Below are 17,354 nucleotides of genomic sequence, written 5' to 3'. Positions count from 1 at the left end.
CCTCAACAATGGATGTTACGGTGAAGGGAACGAAGCCCGGCTTGCCTCAAGACGTGGTATCTAGTTCGGCTAAAGAGAGATGGACATCGTCAGGAATATTGTAGTCCTTGCGAAATTCGGCAATGGCCCCACGTGAGTTTACTAAGAACTAGTATTTGCCCATCTAACTTAGATTGTTTATAATTTATCACGGCAGTCTAGCTCGGTGTCGAAATGACGTTGAATATCTCGGTTAAGCATACAAAGGTGTGCTTGGCCAACCTAGTCAAAGTCTGCAAAGTGGAGATAAAAGTGTTATGCCCAGATCACTGAACCGGGCTAAAAGAGAAAGGATAAATAAGCATAAACCCTAGTTCGGTTAAAGGGGTTGCAGCCCATTCTTAGTTCGGTCGTAACACAGGATGTGGTTTTAAGTTTTTGGCTCGGTCATTGAGCAGGAAGGTTCTTGGTTCGGTCGTAACACAAAAATTGGCTCCAAGTTCTAGCTCGGTCATTGGGTGAGGTTTCCAGTTCGGTCTAATACGCACCTATTGCAAAACAGGTGCCTAACTCGGTCGTGGTGTTATTTTGGATCAAAAGCATCATATTATAGATTGTTTGTGAATCCAGTTAGAGTAAGATTGAGGACTTATCATGTGGCTTTTAGGGATTAAGTGGCTCTTACCCATTTGTGTGAAAACTATAGGAGTGTGTTTCGAAAAACATATGTATGTATTTCTATACTATACATATTCACAGAGTAAAACAAAGAAAGAGAAAAAGATTGAGTTACTTATAACTCCGAAATGAAAGGACGAAGGTCAAAACAGTAAGGCTGCCAGCTAAAACACAAGCTTTGCAGGTGCTATGGTTGTGGATATGGAGACTCAGAAGGCAAGGAGTGGAGATGAATAGTGGTGTGTGTGATTCAAAAAAGAGGTTTTTTGTATAAAGCACAGGAAATGGGCGGGACTGTTTCAAATTTGCGAAGTACGAAGATGGCTGTGATAGCTGTACTTGACCAGTAGGAGCCAGCCACGTGTCCAGAGGAATAGAAAGCAATTTAGACGTGCCTGAAAGGCGGAACGACGTACAGAGTAGTTGAAAAGACGTTTCTAAATCGGTAGTTCGGTAGAGAACGAGCTCGGTGGAATTACTTTTTTAGTTCGGTCGGCTTGGATGTCTTAGCTCGACTGGAGAAGAATAATCCCAAATCATGCGTGCTGCAGATGGAATTAAGGGGCAATTGAGAGGGAGATTTTGTGAACTAGGGCTGAGCTGGGTCCAGGTATAGTAATGGGCCGAGCTATGCCGAGGTGATTGGGCTTTGCAACTTGGACCTTACCTCTGTTAGTTCGGTCAGAGGCGGCCGTAGTTAGCTCGGTTTGGGTAGTCCCAGCCGAGGTATAGGTGGGCGGGACCGAGCTAGGCATTACCTATAGAAGCGCCGAGTTGAGCATGTCGGTGGGCATAAGTTAGCTCGGTCGTACTGGTATTCTACCGTGGTAAAATCATCTCCCTTGAGTAAACAGTGGGAAGGGTGTAGAAGGAGGAGCATTACCTTTCTGATTCCTAAGAGGACTCTGCTAAGGAGAGTAGAGTCCTACTAGGATTGTGCAAACCATCTTACTTGGTTGATAGTGAGTAGGGTGTGTGATTCCTAGGAGGGCTCATGTAAGGAGAGTTGGAATCCTACTAGGGTTGTGCTAAACAGAATCTATAAAAACTCATAACCAGACCTATGTACAGGTATCACAACTTTGATTCTCGAATACACAGAGCTTTTGTCTTTTGTCTATTTTGCTAACTTAGGCATTGGAGAGGTATCCGGCTAGCTCACGTTTGTGTTTTCAGGAAGTAAAGTGACGATGTTTGGAGGAGTGCAAACTTGATCAACAGGATTATACGAGAAGATTATTTCGTGCTTGTACAGTTTCATAGAAATATTGTTGAAATTAAGAGTTGATAAGAATTAGGTAAAGAATAAATTTCTGTAGGTGGTATGTGGGCATAAATGGCTGCAAGTGATTGCATTATGTTTCTTCATGATGTTTCTAAAAAGACAAATATGCATTTTAATAGTAGTTTATATTTACTATAAGTGCTGCACAAATACTAGTTAAAATGAATTTTGTACTCTACTTTGCAACCTGTCACAATGAAGATGGCAAATAACTAGACACAAACTTGAGCTAGAGAAAATGTATCCTTGGAACTTAGATGAATCCCTATACTACAAGCATAAGAAGCATTTACCATAGAAAAACATCATCACACAAATTTCATTTGAATTAGAGAAATAGGTAACAAACTAAGGAACCAAAATTATCTAAGAAAAGATAGCTAGCATGACCACTGGCAAGCAATAATAGATATAACATTTATTTATTAGTTGAATCATTAACTCCTTCACAATTGTTAACAAAGATAAGGATTTAAGTCAATCACATTCTTCATTAATATATATATATATATATATATAAATATATGTATACAACCAGAAGATAATATAAAAACAGAAAAGTTTCCAAAAAGTCTAACTATCAACTAAATCGTATTTGAATAATGCAAAATTTGTGTTTCATAGATAATGAGGGACGAAAAATAAATAATTTGCAATTTAGAAGAAAAAAATGTTGATGAAATTTAAAAATGGTGAAGTGAGTTTAATTTTGCTCCTCTGTCTATTAGCACACAATAGACTTGCATAAGATTCAAATATAACATAAAATAGAAGTGAAGACAGTGAATGAATCTTTTCTTTGGCTAATGCGTACTAGTCATTTTCAAAGAGCTTGCAAGCTGAATCAGCAAGCACATCGATGGTTTATTAGGATTTAATTTTTTTTGTCTTTCCAAGATAAATAAATAAAAATAATATGACAGGATCGAAAGAAAATAAGGGAAATAAAACAAGCTCATTCATACTAATTGTGTTGGCATCAAAGCACCACATTTTCCACATAGTTCTTGAAATAGTAACAAAAACAGATATTTCTTTAAAGAACAATAAAAAGAAGCCTTATTTGAATAAAGACCATAGATTAAAAACTCCGGGAATGAGGCTAATGCGGTTAGTATTAAAAGTAGACGACAAACAACATTGGAAATGATCATATTGATAGAATTTTAATGTTGGCTGGATACATACATATGAATACTGTTGTTTTATTTACAAACTGGTATTGAAAGTTCAATAATTTGTTCTTGTTACCTTTATTGAAAATGAAAAATTTTCATTTTTTGTCTAATTTTAAAATCGTTTGATGTGCAAATTTTTCATAAAAAAGTACCTGACATTATTTTTCTTTTTATTTGGTACAAATGGATGAACTTGTGCACGAAGTTGAATTGTACAGGACTAGTTGGCATTTGTTACATTTTTTGAAGAATTAAATATTTTTGGACAGATGTTTTGGTGGAACATATTTGGGTAGAATAGTAGTTATATTTTTGGATGGATGTGTATGAAAAATATTTAGGTGGACTACTAGTTATATTTTTTGATAGATGCGCATGGATAAAAATTTAAAACATAATAACAAGTACTTGTTATGTTTTAAATTTTTATGCTAGATGGATGTGACTTGGATGATTATATAAATTACAAGTGGATTTTCAATTGGAGGAATATGTAGTTTGGAATTACTTGTGGATGAAAACTTATAATAGTTGTTGACTTTCATTAAATAGGTTCAGGATTGAATGATTTATGTATTTTGTCGAATGTTCATGATTCAGTTGATTTGAATGATGCTTGCAAATTATATATTATATTGAATGGATTGGATGGATTATTATGAATTACATGTTTATTTTGTTGGATGTTGGCGACCAAATCTTGGTTTTGTTTTTCCTTTTTTGGTGATCAAGTGATTAGTTGGGAAAGATAAGTAATACTTTTGCCGACTAAATAAGGTAGGTGAGAGGGCACATTTGGCTACTAAATATTTAGTCGTTAAAATCATTAATTTTGGCAACCAAAGGATTTTGTTGCTAATCGGTCAATTGCTGACTAAAGTTTTAGTTGTGCAAACATTTTTTTGGCGACTAACATGTTTGGTCTTGGAATGTGACACTTGGTGACCAAACTTTTTGGTTGTGGAATGTGACAATTGGCGACCAACCTTTTTGGTCATGGAATCTGACAATTGCCGACCAAACTTTTTGGTTGTGGAATATGACAATTACCGACCAAACTATTTGGTTGCTGAATGTGCCAATTGCCGACCAAACTTTCTGGTCGTTAAATGTGACAATTGGCGACTAACATGTTTGGTCGTTGAATGTAATAATTGGTGACTAACATGTTTGGTCGGGAAAATATGACTTTTCGCGACTAAAGTGTTTTAGCTACTAAATGAATTAATCGCAGTAATTATATATTTAGCGACAAAAAATTTAGTCGGCAAATAGAACTTTTTCCCAACTAAAAAACTTTTTAGCCGCTAATTACTTTTCACGACACTCAATTGGTGACCAAAGTGGCGACCAAAAAAATTAGTAGCAGATAACTTTTGCCGACTGAAATTGAACTTTTGCCGACTAAATTTTTAGTTGACAAAAGTGCGAATTCCTGTAGTGAGGCCTCATGGGTTTGATTTCACAAGCCGTTATTGATGGCGGTTAGCATGTTAAATTTTCCATATATGTTGATTGCAGTCCCACAGCAGCACCAATTTCGTTGCACAAATTTTTGTTGCTTTATTTTGCTTTCAATTTGTAGCAAATTTGTCTTCAGAACTTTTGTGAGGTTTTCCTAGACAAGTTGCCAAACTATGAAGAGAAAATCAAAACCCTTTTTGAAGAACATCTTCATACTGATGAAGAGATCCGTTGTGTGGCAGGAATTGGTAAATTTAGTTGAGATTTGAATTTATTTTGTAATTTTTGTTTGTCAAGTTAGGCCTTTTAATTTCTTACATTGTGGTGAAGGTTATTTTGATATGAGGGATCGTAATGATGCTTGGATCCGTGTCTTGGTAAAGAAAGGTGGAATGATTATCCTGTCTGCTGGAAGTTATCATCGTTTTACACTCAATTCAAACAATTATTTAAAGGTAATTTCTTAACATATCGATAGCGATTTTACTTGATCATACAGGCACACACAAAGCAGTAGTCCCTTTTTTCCGTTCACCCTGTGAAGCTTAATCTTTATGGAAGAGCAGAAAATAAAGATTTTTTTTATAGTAGTTTCTTGTTATTGATGGATAGTCCCTGAATTGCCTGAATGATTCAGTCCCAAAATTATAGGATTAGAGCTTCTTGATTTCTCTGCCAATACACCATAACTGAATACTTGCTAGATACCGTAAAACTTTGTGAATCAATTGCATTCATGTTTTTTTGCTTTTAAGTCATTGTTGTTGGACTTCTTTACATATCATCCCCACTAGCAAGTTACAAACTAAACACCATTTGCAAAATGATGCCCATGTTTAAAAAATGATTATTGTCATCAAGAAAAACATAAATTTGTTTTTGATGAAGAATTTAATTTTGTAGGCAATGTGGCTTTTTATTGGTGATTTTATTTGAACTCCTTTCAACCGTCCTCGTGATCACCTACCTGTGAGGTTGGGCTTGACCTTTTTTCTTTTTCATTTTTGAATAATTCAAGATTTTGGAGCCTTCCTTTAATCTAAATAAGTTGGTTTCTTATTTGCAGAAAAGAGTATGTTGAGAACTTTGTGCAGAAGGAAGCTGCCAATCATGCTGTTAATGCTGCTGCAGCTTGAAATCTGATTTTTGCTTTTAAAAACTTGGAATTATTATGTGGCTTCTTATAAAAAAGTGAAAAATGAAAAATGAAAAATAGAGAGAACTATTGTGGCTCTATTAAACATAACTTTACCTGTGGTGTAACGCCCCAAATTTCTAGCCCAAATGATAAGACAACAATCATGGCTCTTTCAAGGAAAACCGAATATAAATTTCCAAACTTACATTAGACGATACAATAGTTCTTTATGGAACAATACATTAATCCAACAACAAGTAAATAAACATATAAATACCCCTAAGGGTTTACAAGTTTTCAAGGCTTGAGCTTGGTTACACAAAACGGTTATTCAAACCCATACAAACACAGCCCTCGGCTTACACACAGAGTCACAGCAAAATGAGAGCATTGTACTCCCAACACACATACTTCCACGCCCCTAGTTGGGTGGGATCACCACATCTTTTCCTACACAAAAATCTCATAGGGTGAGCATAAAGCCCAGTAGAAAATTCTTAACAAAGTATATACATTTTATACAAGTCTCAAGAGATGAAATACACATGCCATGCTATGTCATTTTTGGAGATAAATCACATTTTCATCTTTTGAAAACCATCATGCTCACTGATATCATGCAATTTCAATTGTTCAAAACTTAACAATTTATTTCAAGGGTGGTAAATACGACTCTGGTAATCCCTAGGTCGGTGTCTGCAAGTAGACTATACAAGTACTACCAAATTGTCATTTTTACCGGTATTAACAGGAAGGCTCGACACCTATCCGCACGGGTTTTCGGTCTTTCACCCCGGACTCTCAGGCCAACTTATTCAATATCATCTACATCACCTATCAAGACTTACCAATGTATTTACCTCAAAACCATTCCATGAAAACTTGTTTCTCAACATTCTTTTCTCAATACAAGTTTTCAAATCAACTTTCAAAGTTCAATGTAATCAAATGAATTGATATACCAATTTCACAAGATGAATATAAATACTTTTATTCCAATTCATTATCCAAAGAATAACACAATTCCCTCTTCTCAAGTATCCTCGACAGTTAGTTATTTCAAGACTATTCCAACGTTTTGAACAATAATTTCCAAATGAACAACAATTCTCATATTCCCTGAATTTCATCATTTATATAAATATAAATAAGAAATTTTCCAAACATCTATTTATTTTGACACATAAAATAAACATAACAATATCATTCATGGATTTTCAGTCTCCTTTAAAAAAAAATCTCCAAATTCTAGGTTTTCTCACAAAAACTATACAACTCAAATCTTTTGAAAGAAAACTTTTCAAAATCATCTTTTCTTCAATCAACGAAGATCAAAACCCATAAGATCATTTTAAAAGAATAAGAGACAAACCCACTTTCAAAATCACTCAACCTTTTGAATCAATAATCAATTTTCAAAGCTATCGAAAGATGATTTCGAAAATCATATAGATCTTGTAAAAATATATATATAACTCTAAGAAAATCCCTACCTCAAGTTTTGAAGAAGAAATGAGATGAAACCCCCAAAATCAACGGTGTCGAAACTCGATCTTCACCGCACACAACGAAGCTCTCGAAAAGTTAACCAACTTTGATTAAGAACTTATGACAAAACTCTAATGGATCTTGAGAAATCAAGGTTTTGATCCAATTTGGCGTAGGAAAATGTAGAGAGAAGGGAGATGAAATAGTTTTTAGAGAGAGAGAGATATACAAAAGTGATCTGAAATATCAGATTCATGAACTGATATAACATGGTCTGCTCGAGCGTGGAAAGCCCTACTTGAGCGTCAAATACACTTTCCCAACATTTTTGCAGACAGGTCAAACTTCTGGAACCAAACATTCTTCGCTCGAGCGCATAAACGGCCGCTCGAGCGGACAAGCAACTTCTAATGCATTTTGCATTTTTGCTTCGGGGGCACTGCCCCTCAACCCTGCCAGACCGCTGCCCTAGGACCCGCTAAGGGAAGCTGCCTCCTGGACCCCCGCGAGCTGACCAGGCAACTTGATCCCCGTCGGGGCGCTGCCTTTGGACCCGCCAAGGGACGCTGCCCCCTGGACCCCCGCGAGCTGACTGGGCGGCTTGATCCCCGACATACTCAGTGAAGTGGCAAAACTAGGATCGCTACATATGGCTTGGTATGCTTGTGTGACTTGATATTATAGAATAAGTTCGTGGAATGCAGTTATAAACTTAATAGTCCTATTTATGAAAAGTATATTATGTAAATCTGGTTACATGAGTTTGTAGAGGCACGTGCTTGTATCATTGCTTATGAAAAGAATATTATGTAAATTTCGTTACATTATCTAGATTTTTTTAAAGAATTTTGTTAGGTGCTTGTACTTGTAAGAAATGATGTATGATGTTAACAATAAAAAAAATTATTTGCGACAACAAAAAATTCCGTTGCTAAAAAGCTATTATTGTACTATTTATAATGCCATTGAAAACTATCTACGACGGTGACAAAATGGTCACCAAAAAACATGTTAGTATTTTTTTTTTTTTTTTGTGATGGCAAAATAGTGGCCGCCATAAGTAGTTTAAGCGGTTGCAAATAATTTGTGATCGCTGCTTTGCCATTGCAAAAAGTATTTGCCACCTTCACATTTGCGTTTCCCATTTGCGGTGGCATGAGCCGTTGCAAAACGTTTTTTGCGACTGTATTTTTATTATTTGTGACCGCCATAAGCCGTCACAAAAAGTACTTTTCTCATAGTGAATGTTCATTTCTAAATTTGATTTTTTAAATTGTAACAGAGTTCAAGTTTTTTGTCATTCAAAAATAGGGAACTACTGTTGAAGTCAAAGAAAAATAAATAAATAATAATAATGAAGAAGAAGAAGAAGAAAGAAAAAAAAAGAAAAAAAAGAAAAAGAAAATTGAGTTATAACCAAATAACTCTAGAATTATAACTAATATTAAAATGTGTCATAACTAGCAACATAATAGGTCATAACCATTGACCCAAACATTGTAATCAAAGGTGTAGAGTGAAAAGAGAATGTTGTACAAAAAAAAAAAAAAAAAAAAAAAAATCATATATAATGATGTGGCTAAATATGGGCCTTTCACTTCAAGATAAAACACCATTAAAGATAGATTTATTTACAATAATGCCATATCATTCTTGTCACATTTTTTTATATAAATTTTAGGATAAATTACAGTGACACCCTCTAAGGTTTCTGTTTAGTACAGATTCTCCCCTTCACATTTGAAAAATTACATTCCTATCCCTAAGATTTGTAATCTCATTACAAATTACTTCCTAAATTGATGATGTCATGCCCTAAATTTTTTTAAATGACCATCTTGCCATTTTTCCTACCATTTATTCTTCCTATCGTCATGACTATGTTTATAACTTTCCATCATTAAATTCTACATGATCATATTCTTATCGAGTGATGATATACAACTATAAATTTTATATAGAATTTTTAAACATAATAACATAGTTTAATGGTGACATTTCAATTTAAAATAAAAAAACCCACAAACATGATTTATATTTATAATAATATCACTATCACAACATTTTTATGATATTTTTTATATAAATTTTTATATATAATATGATTTTTCATTTTTATTTCATATTTAAAAAGTATAAAATTTATACACAACTTTATAAAAATCATTGAATTCAACAAAATAAGCTAATGTATTCAATTTTTGTATTTTTTTTTTATATTTGGTAAATTTTAAAAAAAAATCAAAAAATATTATACTTCTTAACTAGATTTGATGTATTTAAAAAAAAAAAAAAATTGCTTGAAATATGAAAACAAATTAAGTAAAATAAAAAATACGAAAAAAACTCAATTTTTTTTTTTTTTTTTTTGTGTGTGTGTGTTAAACCAAAAAAGATGATTGTTATTTCTCCTGAAATAATATGAACAAAATATCTATATTATTTTATTATTTTATATGTATTAAGGCCAATGGGACAAATATGTCGTTTTAATTTGACAGGGGATAAGTGTAATTTTTCGAATGTGAGGGGAAGATTTGTATTAAATAAAAATCTTAGGAGATGTCAATGTAATTTACCCTAAATTTGATGTAGAAATAAAATTTTCCAAGTGAATAATGATGGGCAACCATTTTAAAAAAGCTACAAAAACATCCTAATAAGTAACATATCGGGTTAACTATCAATTAGTCCTAGTAAATGGACTTAAATACTAGCAAATTTTCTTAACTTTTTCAATGCAGCAATAAATCCTACATTACTTATGTTGTTCTCATTAAAATATTGTCTAGCAAATTCTTTTATCGTCGTTTTCTCTAACAAATCCTTTCATATCTCTCTCTCTCTCTCTCTCTCTCTCTCTCTCTCTTCCAAAACCTTCACACTGCCATTGTTTACCGCCACCGCACAACCACCATTTAGCCACTACGACCACCACCACCATCGTCGTCTAACCATCATCACCACCGCCATCGTCATCTTCCACTCGCTACTATCATTGTCCATTCACTACCGCCATCAATCTACACGCCACTGTCACGAATCCACTACCGTCATTCACCAACCACATCAACTATCACCAATCTACACTGTACATCTCCAATCTTTACTCTATTGTCGTCGATCCATCGATCTAGTTCTAGATCTACATCAATCTAATTGTTTCAATGGTGAAATTGACTCCAAAATGTCTTCAAACAACAGTATTTTTCAGATCTTACCCCTCTTCCTCTCATTCTCTCTTTTTATTATTAAAAACATATCTGTTGTAAATTTACGTTTCAATGATAAATTTATTAGTTGTTGGTTGTATATGTATGTAGAAGGAGAGTGTCTTATGAATAAGTGAGTAGAAGTGTAAGTGTGAGTGTGAGTGTGAATGTGAATGAGTGAATGACGTCTATTTTTTTTTTTTCTAAATTAATTAGTGATAAATTTATCACTGAATGTATATTTAACTATCACTATTGTTGTGTTGGAATTGTGATATTAATGCAGTGATAAATTTATCATTGATTTTGTTCAATATGCTGTGGACTATTACTGTGTTGAAATTTTGAATGATAAATTTATCATTGATTTTGTTCAATATGCTATTGTTGCTGCTGATAGATATTATTTTTGTTGAAATAATTCAAAAAAATATTGCCAAAAATTATCGCAAGAAGTGGTCACTGGCATCGGAGGTGGTTGCTAAGCGGGAGAGGAGAGAGTCATAATAATGTTGATAATATGGATGAAGGAGATGAAGAAAGGATATTTTACAGATATTGATAGGTGAAAAAAATAACAAGATTTATAAGTAAATAAATCTGTTTAATAAGACCGATCCATAAATATCCCTCATACGTCAACCCAAGCCAACCAGGGCCGGCCCAAGTGCATGGCCATTAAGACCCTGGCCTTCGGCCCCAAAAAAATAAAGGCCCTCATTTTTATGATGACATGTTGAGCACATGTGGTTTAGCCTGCTTTAGTTGGTTCCAATCCATCCAAGAAACTTGGATTTCCTATTAGGCCCAAAGCCAAAAGTCTTGAGATGTTATTTTAAAAACAAATTTTTAGAGAGAATTTAAAAAATTTTAAAATTTGTTTGGTTGTATATTTTATTAATAATTTTAAAATTTTAAAATTTGAAATAATTTGATATTTTGTTATAATTGAATAAATAAGTGAGAGAAAAAATAATTAAAAATAAAAGAAAATAATAAATAATTGATTAATATATAGTAAAGAGAAAAATAATTTTAATTTGTTTTTTAAATTTAACATAAATTTTTTTCCACCAAATGTTTTGAAAGACAAATTCAAATTCTTTATAAAAGGAAAATGCTTCATCCGTTTGAGTCAAAAGACACAGCTCTCTCTCTCTCGCTCAGCGGCGACGACGAACGACGATTCAGAGGTAAACTAGATGTCTGCCCTACAAATTTGCAATGTATGTATTTGACGACGATGATCGACGATTTTATGGAATTTTCTCTTCAATTTAGCAATGGATCTAATTCAATGTATGTATTTGTGGTTGAAATCAGTTTCTTACAAAATACCTCATTGAAGATTAGAAAATAAACACTTCAATTTCAAAGTGGAATAGCTATTAAGCTTGAATTTTCCATTAATTTTCTAACTTGTTACACATTTATCATTCCGTATAAATTGGGTTTAGGGTTTGGGTGTGTATTCTGTTTGTTAGAGGGCTATGGGTTTGATTCAAGACATGAATTGTGAATTTTGTTTTTGAAGTTAGACATGGTCTCATTTCTTTAGCTGTTGCATCCAAGTTTGGTTTTACTAAAGCTGAGATTTGAAGAGTTGTTCATTTCAAGTGAGGTATTGAAAGGCTCTTGAGATATTTAGAGTTTTCACTTGTAGATTTGGTGAAAGTTGAGCCAAACAATTGGGGTCGGCCCTGTATATAGAAATAATTATTTTCTACTAAAATCATATTTTGATGGGTTTGATCATAATGTTCATATGAAGGCTCTGTGTATAGAAATAGATGACATCATTGGATGATATTGATGGTATTGTGGAAGATATATAAAGCAAATATATTTGAAAGGATTGAGGACAAAATGGAAAGCATTGCTGGAGAACTACATGAAGATATAGCTAGTTCAATGAGTATTTTGTTTGTTATTTCTGTCTCTCTCTCTCTCTCTCTCTCAGTTTGTTTGTTTGTTTGTTTGTTTTTTTGAACATCATTTGTAGATGACAAGTTCAAGTGTTAATGGCACTAGCTCAGATCACTTGACATATTGCAACAAAAATTGTTGTAAATGTCATAAAAGAGCAGGTATTCAATGGAGCTTGCCTACAAATTCGCTATGTAGAGATGATGAAATTGCAAGACAGCTAGAAGAAGTGCAAATGGACAATGTGCAAATTGTCAATGAACAACTTGATGAAATTGCAAGACAGCTAGAAGAAGTGCAAATGGCCGATGTGCAAATTGTCAATGAACAACTTCAATTTCTGATCGCAGTGCAAATGGACAATGTGCAAATTGTCAATGAACAACTTCAATTTCTGATCGCGAAGATTCAAAAATTGGAAACTGATATTATGTTTATTAAGTATGGGTTAATTGTGGCCTTGATTGTGTTTGGTTCATTGTTAGTTATGAAGATGTGATAATGTATGCAAGTTGGTCATCTACTTTAAGAGCAGTCTCAGCGTTTGAAGCAGAAGCAACGGCATACTTTTTGGCTGTACAGTGGGCAAGGCAGAATAGTTTGTTTTGGATAGAATTTCGGACAGATCAGGGTTAAGTGTGGCGTAGTTTACTTTTAGGTTTTTGCATTTGCTCTTGTTTATGGTTGTATTACATGTAGATTATATGAACATTGGTTTCACAATAATAAACGTGAGACAAGACTTTAGTCACCGTTCTATCTTCATTTAATTGGTATTTTTTAAGTTAATTTCTCATTCACTCACTCTTTAGTGGATTTGATCAAGCAAAAGTTTATGATTCATTTACACATAGAAGTGAACGCATTACAGCATAAGCCCGTCGTAAAGACGTGAATCTCCCCGTTATTTTGACTTGGAGTCCACATTTTCGATGTAAATCTTACTTGTGAATCTCACCTTTACGTCATAAACGACGTGAATCTCCTTGTTATTTTGACTCAGAGTCACAAGAGTTGACATTTGTGACGTAAATCTCACTTATATTTTGATTTTTGGTAACTTTTTATTTTAGCCAAAAAGCCAAAAAGTTACTAAATTAGCCAAAAAGCCAACAACCCATACCAAAAAGTCAAAGATTCTCTTTTCTCTCTACTTTTTGCACATCTTTTCGTAAAAAGTCAAAAAGTCATCCCAAACATACTAGTTTTTTTTAGCTCATATTTTAGCCAAATAGCCAAAAAAGTTACTAAATTAGCCTGTTCCCAAACGGGGAGTCTACCAAAACTTGTATATTAAAACCATTAAAAGGATTTTTGATGGCTTTGATGGGGGCATAAGAGCCCATCAACCTCTACAAATCATCGCCCACGAGGGGAGGAGGGATGGTAACATGGACTTTGGAAAGGAGAAATAAAAAAAAAAAAACAAATTCCTAGATTTCCAAATTGACCAACAAATCTGGACAATGAAGAGGGTACAATCCTCAAATCTCTGACCCTTGCAGACCGAACTAGGCTGTGTGGCCTTAGTCAATTTCCCTAAAGTATCCTCAAAACTCCCGATTGGATTATTTTATCGTTTGACCAATTTTTTTTAACACCGCTATCTCACATATATAAAGCAACAACAAAGAGGTCCATTGCATTTGGAGGCGTCAACCATTCCATAAAAATGCATCAACTAAAGGTTGTTGCATCTACCCATTATTTAATGAAATTGGAACCTTCTAAATACTCAACTACATATATATGAGCATCCTTAGCAAAATAACTGCAGCATCCTTCCAAACAACATTGCAACGTCGCACATTGCAATGTAGAACAAGGAGGCTATTCCAACGATAGTAGAGGGAAAAAAAAAAAATTAAAATCAAAACAAAACAAAATAAAACAAAAACAATTGTAGCTAGTGATACATTCATCAAGACAAGAAGTTATTCTGGGTGATGGGCTACATAAATTGGGACTACAACAAGATGCTTACTGGTCAACGGTACAAGGGACGGTACAAGCCAGAGGATCATTGGACGTTATTCATTCTTGAACAGTTCCAAACAATGTTCTTGATCCAAGTTCTTGCTCCAAAACTTCTTGTAATACTCCGCGTATGTAAAATTCCTGTATACCGCTCCAGTTCCATCCTCGGTAAGTTCCTTCGGTGGGCTAATCAAAGCATCATCACGCGGGCAGAGGAAGGATGCCACTGACATCCTTGGTTTATCAGCATTGACAACGGCTCGATGCCACACGCTTCTATATCTCCTATTACTCAGAGCCTACATTGTTGATTTTTTTTCTCGGTCAAGGTAAGTCAACAGAGGCAGCAATATATAATTATGTTATGGAATCACAAAGCATATGTTCTCTCAAAGAATTCATGATATGCTAATGCACATTTTCAAATTTAATTTCTTTTCCACATTTTATATCTTGGCAACTTCACAAATTCAAAATTAAAATGAGATTGCAATGAAACACAGATGTTCATTTTTTATTTTATTTTATAAAGTAAAGGTTACCTGCAATTGATCACCAAGGTTAATGACAAAAGCATTGGGGTGGGGTTTGACAGCCATCCACTTACAAACCTTGAGGGCTTGAAGGCCCGCAACTTGAAGATCTTGAAGAAGAATTGTGAGGGCATTCGGGTCTGTATGCCCCGGCAACCCATATGTCAGCTCTGGTTCGGGACATGGTGGGTAATAGTTGACTGCCATGTGTTGTCTTTGCTCGCCCAACGCGTTCTTTACATGGTCTTTGTCAAGGCCCAGGCTCTCTGCTATTAATTCCTGCAATCTGAAGAAAAAGGTCCCGGACTTCTTTGCAGTAATTACTCACAATATCCCTACACACAAAATGGTATTAGATTGATTCTAGGCTATATAACTAAATACTGAATTGTGAAACATGAGATTAATTTTCTTCAAATTTTACCCTACTTTGACAAAATCCAGAACTATTATCAACTAAAACAAAAACCAAAATAAATAAGAAATTTTTCCCTAGTTTTCTCGTGTATTCATTTTGCCCCAATATGAAATTACAGAAATCAATTAAAACTTTTTCTTTTGATCCCAAATCTGCAAAAAAATATAATATTTTAATGTGACACAATTACTTAACATCGAAAACCCGCACAATCCAAATGTTGCAGATTTTTTCATGGAATGTTGATTTCTTATTAGTTCACCTAAGAACTGAAAAACTTCGTATGCCACAGTACTATTTTTTTCCACACTCTCTAAAATGGTCCAATGAAATAAAAATTAAAAATGAAGGACAAAAAAAAAAGAAAAACAGACTAACACAATCTTATCAAGGAATGCAGAAGGGAAATAATCAAACTTGGTCACAAGAAACAGTATGTTCTGTCACAAGAGCAGCTACCTTGGGCCCCCATATTTTAAAGAAAAATAGTCCCAAATTATATAAACTGTTTATAGTATTTGTGAGTTAAAAATAGGGCCAATCTAACTTATTCAAGCCCAGTCTTACTTTATCTAAACTAAAACGCTAAAATATTTTAGTTAGTGGTTATGACAATGATTTATATTGTCTTTTTTGACCTTTTTAACTTGGTAAATGTTTCGGTGTGCAATGCACATTGTATGTAATCTTAACATAAAATTACGTAAGTTGAACACAAATTCGTGTAAGCTGTAAACTTGTGAAAACTTACATAATTTTGTGAATTTACTCAAATTTGTGTTCAACTTATTATTTTTGTGAGATTACTTATGTAAGTTCGTGAAAACTTGCGTAATTTTGTATTACAACGGAGAATTTTTCTTTCAACTTTCTTGTGAAGTTTCGTACCTTTAGTTCAAATATCTTAACTAGGGGTGGGCAGCGTATGTGCCGACCCGCCACACCCACTCGACTCAACACAGTTTGGGTGGTTGCGTGACGCGTGACGGGCGGATATAGGCCCAGAATTTCAATTTTCGTGGGTTCAAGTCGGGTGGTAAACTGCCACTTTCAATGAATTACCCGATTCGTCGGTCCCCTACTTATTTTTTCCCCTTTTTCCCTCTGTCTTGCCCCCATTTTTTTCATTTCATGTTTTGTAGCTGTAGACATCCCATTTTTGACCGCTCTCAAGACTTGGACATCATCGCTTGTATACTTGATGATTGTGATTATTTGTGTTCGTTTTAGTGCCCGAAGTCCTCGGCAGAATGCCCTGTCTTTAAGCCTTAAAACCCTACCCATTTTGTGCCCTGTTTTGGACCAAAACCTTCAAGCCTGCAACCCTCTGGTGGCTGCCGACCACCAGTGACCTTTTTGTAGATATTTTGTTGGCAGCTGTTCCAGCTATTGGCGCAAGTGTCTCCATCTCTCTACACGTGTATGGAGGGATTTCTATCAGCCAAATACATGTTTTTCTATATATATGGGTCTCCTCCTCCATTTTTGAGGGTTAGAAAATTTAGAACAAAAATCTCTCTCTTTCTCTCTATTTCTCATGCAAAATTTGTGCATTTTAGCCTAAATACACTACATTTTTGCCTATACATCCTCAACCAAAGTTGATCATCTTTGAGTTGAGGTTCCTTGAAGCCTTCTTGGAGCTCTTGAAGTTGGTTTTGGCTTGAATTGTTGCCTAGAATTGAGCTTTGCTTCAAAAGGTATAACACGTGCTCTTTTACTTTGCTTTAGTACACTTGTTTTTCTATCTTTTCAAACTGTTTTTGGACTGTTTTTTAGCTATAAAAAACTCTGTTTTTGTGGACTGAAATTGGTGTTCGAGGCCATTTAAGGTTAGGGGGTATCTTACCCTTCTTTATTTCTTGCTTGTAAGACTTTTCCACCTTAGTTTCCCACCTTCAAACTTTTTTTTGGGGGGGCTTTTGAGCACTGAATTTCAGAGTATTTTCAGTGGTAAAAATTAGATTTTGAAGTCCAAAATTGGAGGGGTTGTCCTCCCTTCCTTGTGTCCGGTTTGCTAGCCTAGTTAGCTTTATGTGTTAGCTTAATTTTCTAGCCATTTGTAGCTTAATTCCAGC

General features: G+C 34.4%; 1 long non-coding RNA gene and 2 pseudogenes across 2 annotated transcripts; 2 read left to right on the top strand and 1 right to left on the bottom strand.

Moving 5' to 3' along the window:
- The first annotated feature begins 4,598 nt into the window (after positions 1-4,598).
- Positions 4,599-5,720, top strand: LOC114319259 (acireductone dioxygenase 2-like; annotated as a pseudogene).
- Positions 5,721-11,510: 5,790 nt separating this feature from the next.
- LOC114319242 (uncharacterized) lies at positions 11,511-13,099 on the top strand. The gene is made up of 2 exons (XR_014339148.1): positions 11,511-11,615; positions 12,425-13,099. It is a non-coding gene; the product is annotated as an uncharacterized LOC114319242 (long non-coding RNA).
- Positions 13,100-14,241: 1,142 nt separating this feature from the next.
- Positions 14,242-16,684, bottom strand: LOC114319260 (protein DOWNY MILDEW RESISTANCE 6 pseudogene; annotated as a pseudogene). The gene is made up of 3 exons (XR_014360984.1): positions 16,629-16,684; positions 14,868-15,193; positions 14,242-14,624 (listed from the first exon to the last, which is right to left on the bottom strand). The product of XR_014360984.1 is annotated as a protein DOWNY MILDEW RESISTANCE 6 pseudogene (transcript).
- Positions 16,685-17,354: the final 670 nt, after the last annotated feature.

Source organism: Camellia sinensis, chromosome 1, assembly GCF_055761805.1.
Source record: "Camellia sinensis isolate YWXY chromosome 1, ASM5576180v1, whole genome shotgun sequence".
NCBI classification, from domain to species: Eukaryota; Viridiplantae; Streptophyta; class Magnoliopsida; order Ericales; family Theaceae; genus Camellia; species Camellia sinensis.
Note: the sequence above shows the minus strand (reverse complement) of the source record. Positions and strands in the feature narration are given on the sequence as shown.